This window comes from Lagopus muta, chromosome 2 (assembly GCF_023343835.1).
Source record: "Lagopus muta isolate bLagMut1 chromosome 2, bLagMut1 primary, whole genome shotgun sequence".
Taxonomy (NCBI): domain Eukaryota; kingdom Metazoa; phylum Chordata; class Aves; order Galliformes; family Phasianidae; genus Lagopus; species Lagopus muta.
The window spans coordinates 21,117,852-21,130,263 of NC_064434.1; the positions used below are offsets into that span (position 1 = coordinate 21,117,852).

Below are 12,412 nucleotides of genomic sequence, written 5' to 3' on the forward strand. Positions count from 1 at the left end.
GCTAAGTTTAGTTGCAGTTGTTTAGACTGCCTCAATCTTTAATAATAATAATAATAATAATAATAATAATAATAAGCCAACACATCTCATTTTTCTGTGCTAGAATGGGAATAGGACTTCAATTATCAACTTCAGAACTAACTTTGACTACCAGAGTAGACAAGTCTTGCATTGAAATACATTGCTTTAGTTCCTAATGCAAAGGAAAACCTGTTTATAATCTGTTTATAACAAAATGACCTTAGAGAATATTTTGCCCCTTTCTACAAATTCATGCTGTACTTTTCATACCTTGCTTCGTAAACTATGTTCTTTGTATGTTTATGTTTTCAAAAGCATGCTAAAATTGATTCCAGGACAAAAAACCTTTTGTGTTTTGAAATAGAGATTGCATGGGAGTGTATAAAAAGAAAATGTATAATAGAGGTTTAAAAATAAGTTTAAAGAATATCCATGTCATTATTTTGCGAATAGGTCAGAATTTTTGTTTCATGATCAAACACAGGTTCTTTCCAAAACAAACAAACAAATAAAGCAAAACTTGGTAGGCCTGTCAGATTTTGAAATAAAATGTATTTCACTATCTGCAATATACTTGAACAGTCACAAGTATTTCAGGCAATATGCTCCTAAATCAGGAGCAAATAATGTGTATCTTTTAATATTCCTACATTATAATAAGTATGAATTCATTACTAAATCATGACCAATAAAGAGAAAGAAAGGCAAAGACAATAAATAGAAGAATAAAATCCAATGTGTTTTGTTTCTTTCTTTGTTTTCCAGGCAATAAAAATAACTATGCATATAAGACTATTTCTGTTAATGCTATTTTTACTTTAAGTAGAATTAAAGAAACTGACAAAGTATTCCATTGGAAAATATGATAATGTAGTACTTAAATATGCTCAAGTTGGTTAGAATCTAGTTCTTTTATATTACAATTTAAAAACAAATGTGAATGTTCATCTTTAGTAATATGATAAATTGCAATCAAGTAATTGGATATAAACCATACATTAAATATATAAAGACCTGGCTAAGAGTAAAGAAAGCATCACAAGAGAAGTTGCTTTATGGGAAATATATTGTTTGTGAAGACATGTTTAGAGCTATTGAAAAAAGATCTTGTTATGCAATTTCACTTTTCTGCTGTTATTCTACTCTAACACAACACAACATCGGAAAGATTCAAGTAGTCAAAAGTTGAAATATCTGCATTAAATTCTTTTGATCTAATTCATTAAAACCTAAATTTCAGCATACATATATTAAGCACCTGGGCTAATGTTTCCTACTACAGTTGGTAGAAAGAAAATGGTGACACAATACTTCATGTGATGTTTCTTAAGATGGACTACAATGCCATTTGGAATTGTCCTTTCCATAGACTGTATGGGGAGTTTTGATGACCATGGCAGACTACCGCTTACATAGGTATATTTAAATAAAATCCAGATAAAACTCTGAATCCTCAGAGGGATATTTCAGATTTTTCTTAGATAAGGGGTGGGTTATCTTTGACAAATAATGCAAGACATTTTTGAATGGATACATTTGAACATGATTACAGCACAGGAAAATTTTAAAACAGTTGAATCAATATAAAAAAAAAAAGGAAAATAGATTTATAATAGTGGTAAAAAAACAACAGAGAAAGATCTTAAAAGGAATTAATCAATATAAACAAGAAAAATATACTAATAATATTGTTAAAAGTAAATATAACATTGGTATATATTGGAAAAAAAGGGCAGCTTTAAGATACCACTCCAAGTTCATTGCTGTTTTCTAGTTTTTAAAATATACATGTATATTAATCTAATCATCATTAAATGTGCATACTCTGAAATGATTCAAATGAAAAAAATAATCTATTTTCATTAAAAAAACTAGAAACACAAAAATTACTTCCAAACATATTATGTTTGTTTCTGGATGAACAATTATAAGTATTTCAGAAGAACCTTTTTTTTTTTTTTTTTTTTCCTGAAATTACAAGACATAGGTCCCGTATAAAAAAGCATTCAGCATGATTATTCATGATTAGAAAAATAGACTGTGAAATAAATAATGTGTAAAAAAGATGAGACACCTAAGGAGTTGTCTGATAGAAACTCTGCAAGTGAATTTCCTGTCATAATTACTTTTTCTTATAAGCATTAGTTGTCCTAAGAAATTTCCGTAAGGACATTCTTCCTAGAAAAATCAGTAGGGAACATCACAAGGTGACATTTGTAAAATGCCTAGATCTATGTGTTCTTTTCACTGCTGATAAGACATTTCATTATCTTTTAAGTCTGCTAGAAATTAATGTAAGCACTATAGTAAAGACAAAGTCAAAAGTGGAAGCAAAAAGTTTTATTTTAAGATGCAATCGGACAATAGAGCTATATGTAATGTGCTATTAATGATGGAGTCTTACTAAAAAAAATCAGTTAATAAATGAGGCCTTCTTGATGGAGCTTCTCTTAAAGGCAGAAAATGAAGTGACAATTAGCTGCTCAGTAAAGCTACAAGAGAACATACGTACATGAGAACTGAAGAGCCTTATTTTAAAGTTTTAAAATTTTAAGTAGAAGGTATAAAGCTCTTTGAAACTTACACAACTTACTCCATTTTCTTGACATATTAATTCAAATATAATAGTATATAACATATTTTGTTTGTCCTACCCACTGCTACATGAAATTTGAAAGTAATATGATCATATGAATGCAATTAATTGTTATTTCCTTTGCAGACACCCCATGTTCAAAGGGATTTGGAAACAAAAGAAGTCAAAAATGGAAATATAATTATGTTATTTCAAACTTCTGAATCTTCTTAAAACTTCAGGAAGAACCATATGCTTCAAACACAGTTAAATGGTTTTCAATATCTATTTTACTTTAAGAACAGCATAATACAGAAGCAATGTGAAAGGATGATACAAGCATTAAAGAATACATGCCTCAATCCTGTACCTCATAAAACTTTCAAAAAATATTTTATTTCCCTAGCCTACGCTGATCTGACTCGAAGCCTTAAGAATTAGAAGTGTGTATGCCCAAAACACCATAGAAGAGGAAGACAGAGATCACTGACTAGAAATAGCAATAAAACTAGGTATTTCTTACACAAAAATTCTATTGATGATTACCTTATTAGAATTATAAAGATCTCCTTTTCACCATCTAAATAACTAAATAAACTAAAAATCAAACAAACAAACAAAAAAATGCTGATATTAAATCAGTGAGACTGTAAGATAAGCAGTATACTGAGGTGCAAACCATAAATGAAGAGGAATATTTGATAGAAATATGATCACAATTCTAAGACCATGGCAACAATAAACATCAAAAAGTTAATAAATAGGAATATTTTTTGAAATACGATAAAGTTGTTTAAACACAGCTGTAATAGTTCACTGGAATTTCTTTTTGAAAAAAATGTAACCAGGTATCAGTTAATTCAGTCACCAATCAAAAGAAATAAGAATTGTTGAAACATAAAACATTTTAAAAAAAGCTTAAACTACAACATTATTAAATAACATATGAGGAATTTTCCAACATTTCAGGTATTCACAGTTGAGATCTTGCCAAGCCATTTAATGGCTTCCCTACAGCCATTGGGCTACTCACACAAAATATCTGCTCTACTTACTGCCCCATATATCAGTAACTAAAGAGGAATCCTAACCATCAAATGCATCTGCATACAACATAGTGTGTTTTAATTAGAACCTGACTCCAATCCCCTATAGCCATTGTTTTTGTTAGCACAATCCACTAAACAGTGTAAAACTGACACACTTGTTCCCACATCACATGTTGTCCATAGTTGCCTTTCTACTGCCTTTCCATTGCTATTATGCACATAAGAAGATAAATGCCCACAAAGGCTTTTTTGGCATTTCACTTACTTTAATTACTGACCCTATAATCCAAAGGAATTATTTTATTACTAAGAAATCATAATACTGTTTGTTCAGAAGATGCCAACATGCTTTGCAAAAGAAAGTATTCCTTATTACTCCAATTAAAGTGTAAATACAGAGCCAATAAAATAAACTGCCAAAGATAATTGAATACACTGAGGAATAATAGCATTTAGATTCCAAATGCAGATCTCTGTGCATTAGACAACACTATCTTCCTTGAAATGGCACAGAATCAGCCTGAACAGCCAAATTTGTTTCTGGTGAGACTGTTTGTTTGCTTCTTTATTCACTTAAGCTCAGCTAAGACCCCATAAATTAGCAAAAGCCTTGATGTTTCCAAAATGTTCCTGGGAATCAATAAAAAGGAAAAACTGTCAATTAGGAAACACACAAAAATGAACCCAAGACTTAGGAGGAAGAAGCCCTTATCATGAACTCTCACCCAAGAGATCGGAGTGCAGTAAGATCTAGCAATCTTCCCTCTCCAAGACTTTATGAAAATTAGAACTGTCAACACTAGGATCCAGGGAAATACTGAAAGAATGAGTGTAATGCTAAAATATAGTGGTAAAGACTAGAGAAATGCTAAAATATAGTGGTAGAGACTAGAAAACACTTGTGGTTTTCCTTGTGCATGAAGTGTATTATTAAATAGACTATTCTAAATATATTATCACAGGAATACATTTTTCAATAAATATATTTCAATAAATTCATTTTTAATATTCTTAAAATTTTCCTTTGTAACATGCTCTGCTGTTATATCAACTGGATCAAAAGCAATACTATGTGTTAGATAAAAAAAATAGCAGCTAGAAATATAGAAGAAGCAACTTAAAATCATAGGTTTCGTTTTCCATAATTTTTGTTGTTCTATTTGCAGGTCTTCCTAGTATATGTAAGATTATCTATTAATGTTATAGTCTTGAAATCCATCCTGTTGAACACAAACACCTGAAAAACATGGCCAAGTGGAGAAGCCCACACATTCTAGTAGTTCAAAGTCTGATGGGGCACTGTGGCTAGCACTCTGCTCTCTTACTCTTCATGCATCTTAAGGAGAAGAAAAAATTAAAAAAAAAAAAAAAAAAGCCTCTCATACTCTTTTGATTAAAGGAAGTTATGAATTTCCAATCATGACAGAGCTCACACGTTAGCAAAAGTGAAAATAGACCAACCAAACCAAAGACTTAATTATTGAAGTCCAAAAGATATGAAACTTCTCAGAGGTACTCTGATCCGTTTTGAGCTCCTAGCTATCCAAATGTGAGAACTACCACTCTGATATGAGAACCTATTCTTTCAGGTTTTGTTCATGAAAGAGAATACATGGGTCCACATTATAGTATATAACTGCATTCATCTATTTCCATTACCCATTAGATTATTATTTCACTTTGGTATAGAATAATAATCAAGGAGCCACATTAAACAAAGTATGTCAATACAAACAAATGAAAATAAATACTTCCAATAAAGAAGAACAGATCCAACAAGAAGAAAACAAGTTATTGATACATTGTTGAACCGTAATAACTGATTTCTTAACCTCCTACATTTGGTAAGTAAACATTTAGCTCAAGTGCTTTTCAGGGTGGTAATCCAGCCAAATTACATTTTTAATAGTACCTCTTCACTTGGATGAGTTGGACAGATACATTATTTTAAATGTCATACAAAACATAATACAATCTATTTAGTGATTACTGTTGATATGTTTTTAAGTGCTATTCTTGATCTTAATTAAATCAATAATAAGCATCACTTACTAAACCTCTACTTCAACATAATCTGCACTCAGAATAAGGTCCTGACAGTGCCTTGATTTTCAGTTTTACTAATTTAAGATACTGGTATTTTTTCAAAAAATACAATTCTGGTTTTAGTTTTGCTCTAAAAATGGCAATGAGCTTTTATTCTGTCTATAAAATTTTACTTAATTACAGTGTTTAAAAAAATATGCACCGTGTAGTGTATTTCTCTTAACATTTTGAAACATTAACATTACATTTAATAAAAATATTTATTAATGTATTTGCATTAAACTATATTCAATACTACTTTTGTGTGGATGATCACAGAAAACAAAGCACGTTCTCCCAAAAACTATAAAAGTTACAGTGATTATAGCATAAGCATTTTGAGCCTTGTTCAGCAATGCTTCATATACATAGCTTCAAATTACCACACAAATGCTAATTATGTATTTAATGTTTTTTATAATAAATTACTACCTACCTCAGCTTTAACATCTCATCTCTCCCACATGAAAATATGTTCTTAAGTACTGTGCCTATGATAAAAACTTCTATTGTCATACAGTGGTAGTTAATATACTTATTCTCATTTTGTGCCATTCTCTAAAATTCACATTAAGAGAAAGTGGTAAATATGATTGACTTTAAGGATTACAGGCTTTATTCTTATTTTATATGTATTGACTTTTACATCTATAAGCACTGAGTATTGTTGACCTATATTGACAAGAAGTTATATCAGAATCAGAGAAGAAAATTGCTGGTCACTAATCTAAAAACCACATGATGATCTGCATAAACATGCAGATAACAGTGCACTGTAAGAACACATTGGGGCACAAGTCATTATTTGGATCTAATTCAAATTAAATATGGGTAAACAGAACAGCCTCTGTCTGTTCACTTAGGCATCATCTGTAATGAATCTATAAAAACTCCATTAAAATGTAAAAATAATAGTAGAAAAGGGTAGCCACAGTTTTTCCTCTACAGTACTCTGTGACTTATAAATCCTAGTTATACAGTAGGCTTTTTGTTGTCTTCCCTTTTGGTCCTTAAGACAGGGAACTATTTTATCCCTTTGGATACTGAATTTATCTATTTAAAAAACATTTAGTAGTGAAGTGTTTGCATCATACCACAAATTACTGTTCTAAAATACCACCATTTCAAACAGGAATTTGGGCAATCTGTTTTATCAGATCTTAATTCTCTCTTCTCTTCCTGTACCTCCTACCTGTGCACTGTTCATGAAACTAAATTACTAGTACTACCAAGCATAAACATCTGTTAGCAAATGCATCAGATAAGAAGACATTAGCTAAGAGATTTAAATGATCAAAACATCATGATTTTATCTTTGCATTTTAAGTCTAGCTGGAGCATTTGCCATTCCTTGTTTCAGTCACAATGCTTATCAGCTGTGAAGAGGTCCAGTTCTACACAGAATAAGCTATTTAATAATTATGTAACTCTTTAATATTCAGAAAAAAAAGACTCCTAGTGAAATTTGCTATTCTAACACATGCAAATATTTTTGAAAAATCAGATCCACCAGATTTCACATCTATTTTTTATTACTACTCTAAATCATTGTTTCCTACACAGCACCCCTAATTTCCTGTTGTTCATGACAGTTTCCTTGAGAAGAGTTATATTTTTTTAAATGCAGAGGTGATGTTAAATATTTTGAATTTAATGTCATGCTATATATATATAGATGGAGACTATATTCTATAATTATGCAAGCAATTCAGTTAAAGTTCAAGCTTTCTTTAGAATTTCATCTGTAGCACTGAAGTGCTTCAAACAATGGGCAGACAACTAAAAAATTGGGCCAGTATCAGAAAATACCTGTGGTCTTGACATTATCAATATCAATATCATTGCAGAGAGGAGACAGTGAAAGTCACTGCATAATTGTCACGGCCACAGTCCAGGGAAATACTAAAATACAATGCTAAAAGCATGCTTACTGTTGCCTAATAATCAGATAAATTATACCTTTCTTAAATTCACACTGTAAGGAAGTTTACATCACGAGTCACATTTCAATTTGAGCAAGAAGATTCACAGAAGGCAGAAAATGCATCCTTACCATGATATTTCTGGTGCAGTACAAATTATAGAAAGACAAATAAATAATTTGTTGAGAATTAAGTTGTACACCAAACAATTTGTAAGAAACAGATCCCTTTTTTTCTTTCTTCTTTTTTTTTTCAAGAGTAATTCTATCTCCATTTCCTTTCATTTGCAGGAATTTCATTAACCATTCTGAAGGAAAACTCAGCTGAAAAATATATATTTGGATTACATGCCTCAAGTATCTTTACTAACTGCTAACCTCATACTTTGTTTCTTTTCTTACTTCTAATCTACATCCATATTCAAGCTACAGGCAGATCCATGAAACTCTTCCTTAACAAATAGCTGGCGATGGGTCTCGGCTACCACCCTGCAAATAATAGCTGCAGGATCATACTACTAAGCATCTGCTTTACAAGCTTCTATGATTTTGCACTGTTTGATGAATGTGTGGATGTCACACTAGCTGCCAGAATGACAGTCATCTGGAACACAGAGGCATGCCAAGGTCACAGTAGCTCTGGCAGTTAGCTGACAATCTACAGCAGAAGTGTACAAGAAACTCACAGCAAGTCTTTATTGCTAGTGCTTTGAATAAGTCTTAGTGTAAGAATGACTGACTGTTCCTCTAAGATCTTATATTATTGGATCTCAATAAGTAGGATCATTTTTGAAGTATTCCGTTCTGTGAAAATAAAATAATTCTCTTCACATCAAGTGTGAAGTGATATCCTCAAGAGGTACATTGAAACCTCATGGTGACAATTCAAAAATACAGTGTAGGAAGGATTTGACACAGTCTAATAGGTAAGTAAAAGAACCAGAAACAATCTAAGCCAAAAATAGCTGAGGATCCAGGGTCTTTACACACTTTAGAAGGCTTGCAAAATATAATCCCTTAATATGAACATTCTTCCTCTCCCACGACAACTGTCCACATACATTCCATGAATTAACTGAATCTTATCAATATACATAAATATCAGAATGGTATGTGCAAAGAAGATGAGTTAGGCTCTTTCCTGCAGTTCACAGTGCCAGTGAGTGAGCGGAAGAGACAAGTGAGCACAAACTAGAACACAGGATGTTCTGTCTGAACACACTTTTTTACTAGCCACACTTCTGTGCTGTGCAGGCAATAGAGCATTGCCACAGGCTCCCCAGAGGCTGTGGAGTCTCCTTCTTGGAGATCTTCAAAAGCTGCCTAGACGTAGTGCTGGGCAGCCTGCTCGGGGTGTCCCTGCTGGAGAGGGGTAAGGCCAGATGTGTTCAGATGTCTCTGCCAACTTCAATCACTTTGTGATTCTGTGACTAGGGCAGTGAGAAGAAAATCGAAAAGCATTCTCTGTTATCTTGTGCATTATGTAGTGCAGCCAAAGAAGGCGTAACTTGTCTGCTAAAGAAATTTTTGAAAGGACTGAGAGAAGATGCTTCTAAATTCTCTGAGTTTTACAAAACATCATGAATGTTTAAGTAAATCCTGAACAGACTAACTGAGCTTTATGGTTGTGATTATATGGGACATAAATCAGAATTAAAACTAATAAAATAAAGTAGTAATTAAAACAGGTTTAAATCTGTTAAAGGAAAAAAAGCAGTCACAGATAAAAACAAACAAACAAGCAAAAAACAAAAACAGACGTTGCTTATTATAACTTACAATGGAGATTAATTTTGCTTATACTATTAATCATTTAAACAGAAAAATGCAAAGTTCTTTTGCAATAAAAAACTAGTTTACAATACTAACAACTACATACATTTGAGACTATCCTAATGTTATTCATTCTAAACATGCATCTCAATGTCATTTCTGAACAACTTTACTGTCTTATCTCTATCAGTGTCTATTTCATAGTCATTTTTATTAGCTAAATAAAAAAAATGCTTACATTATATCCATAGATATACTGAGCCTCCATAAAAAGTTTATAGTTATGTTTAAAGAGTTGGATTTTTTCTAATGACTCCAATGAAGGATTTAATAGCATATTAATTCCTTTAGGATTGTGCACAGTATTTAGTATGAAAAATATATTTAAATCTGGTGATGATCTGGTAACTGCACAAAAGACTATTTCTGTTATTTTGATACTAATGCTCAAGATTCTTCATTTAACCTAAACAGTTTTCAAAGGAAAATACAACATACAATATGAATACAACAGAGAAAAAGCCTGTGAAATAATAGTGTAAAACACTTCTTATTTTCCCAGTATATTCAGTATATTCTAGAAGATCACAGTGCAATCGTCTTTTTTTTCCTATTACTACTAACTGTCCATTGCTATAAAACATTGAAGAGCTACTGCCAAAACATTTGTTGCAGAATTTTCTCTTTTCTCTATTCTCTTCAGAATAGAGATTGTCTCTTTTTAATAAAAATGTTTTTCATTCCGTGATTGTAAAGATAATCTAAGATGCAAAGCAAGGGCAAACATGAATATGTAGAAAGTCACAGAAAAAAAGCGTATGGTGATGACTTCTGACCAGTGTATCTCATCAGAGACCTCTGGACTGTGACATTAGCATTTTCATGTAGCACCAAAAATGCTGAACCTTTGATAGAGAATTCCACGTTCTGCATGTCAGTAACACTCCCTATCTTTTTCATTTCTGATTCACTAAAACTGATTTAGCATATGAGCATACTGTTCTATAACTGTCAACAGGAGAATTCAGTGAATTACAAAACATACATTGATTGATCAGTTTTCTGTCAGACCAGACACATGAAGGCATTAAAATCCAGCTTACAACCGTTCCCAGTTGCAGAAAGCAGGAACTTCAGATTTCAGAGTTTCAGAATGTATAAGATACATTTTTGAAAATAACGGTAGGTTTTCTGACTTCTAAATAATGCAAAGTTAAGCAGGGGGAAAAAAGAAAAGAAAAAAAAAAAAAAAAAAAAAAGATCTGCCTAATCCCACATTTTTAGCTTCTGAAGTCCACAGAGCTCTATAAAGAAAAACATAAAACACAGTAAGAAAGAAACAACCATATCACTGTCCTAATTGTTGAAAGCCATTATTAGATATTTACTTCTGCAAATTTAATTCATGTCTTATTTAATAGAAGAAAAAGGAAAAGTATTTCTTGAAGGTGAACAGAATTAATTATGCATCAATCTGACATGTAGCTGAACATGATAAAGCAATACAAGGGAACAATGTTATAGGGGTTAAAAATATGAGTCTTTGCTGCCAACACGATGAAAACCAAAGCTAGAGACAATAAACAAATATTTAAATTGTATGTCTAAATATTAGTCATGTCTACAAAGCTGTCATATTTTTCTCAAGAAGAATCTATATTTACTATATGTCTTTTGGAAGAGCATTTAAACAATTCTAATTTTTTTTTTTTTTTTTTTTTTGAGAAAAAAGGATCCTAAATACATTCTTGACTTTAAAAACTCATTTCATAAGTGCATGAATGTGCAGCATATTGAAGTACAAATTCAAGAGGAAAACCAGCCCCTTGTGAGATATTTACCAGGTAAGCATCAGGTAATCATCTAGTCCAACCCCACTCACAACTCCAGTTAGATTGTAAATTTTAACTTAATTCAAATGGTTAAGTTAAATTACTAAAAATCTAGTGCTTTAATTAAGATATCAGCTCCCTCATAGTTTTTCCATATTACTGTAAATCCAATTCACACATTTGATTTTGATTGACCTTATAAAAGAACATGAATTGAAAATCATTTTGCTGAAAACTGTCTGTTAGAAACACAGTTATAATTACAAAGAAAAAAAGCTTTTGTGGTCACAGAACTTTATAAGAGAATTCTTCAATAAGTACCTTTGAAATTGCTATCAAGAGACACTTAGCATACTAAAAAGGACTTTTAAAGTGACATAAAGAAGCAAGAAAACATACAAAAATCACTAAAATGCATTTCTGAATCATCTGTATACTGCTCAAACTCAAAGCACTCCAGAGCAGAAATCAGATACACCGGCAATATCTGAATATTAAATAAATTTAGATGCTTACCCGTTTCTGTTCAAAAGTGCTTTACATACCTAACCTCTCACTACAGTAAATACTCCTAGATTTGACTAGCAGTAAGGTGTTTGCTTCAGGCTGAAGTGAATTGCTGTGCAGCCTCCCCTGGTTATAACTGAAGCTTAAATCAGATAGTTCAGTAAGCTTCCTCAGAATTAAACATCTAGTGCTGAGATGGCTTATGGACATATATTCATGGTCTGTCAGACAGAACAGGGTCTATAGGAAATCTACGCCTTTCTACATCCACAAGTGGAGACAAAACAGAAGTTTGAGAATCTTAAAAGACCTTTGAGATTACTCCAATGGGAAACAGCCTGTAGGCTGCCTGCACACATGTAATCATACTTCATCAGTCTTGAAATAAGACACATACGGACAGTTCATTTTTTAAAAGTCACAACCAGGAGAACACATTTTTATTCCATTCAGTGGATCTCAAGTGTAAAAATTAGTCTCATATCTTTATTTGTACTTCTGTGGAATGAAGAAGTGGAAGTAAATATGTTCTGTAGAGTGAGGTAGCTGTGGCTTTTGAGAAGCCAAATTATCATTTTGGAAACACAGTCCCACTGCTCACTTCAAGCAGAAGTTATTATCTTATTTACTTGATTTTTTAAAAACTTAA

The 12,412-nt window shown here is 31.9% G+C and overlaps 1 protein-coding gene across 3 annotated transcripts in view; it reads right to left on the minus strand.

Moving 5' to 3' along the window:
- The window catches only part of CSMD1 (CUB and Sushi multiple domains 1), a 994,481-nt gene that overhangs the window by 257,560 nt on the left and 724,509 nt on the right, over positions 1–12,412 (minus strand). The gene's annotated exons all lie outside the window — the stretch shown is intronic.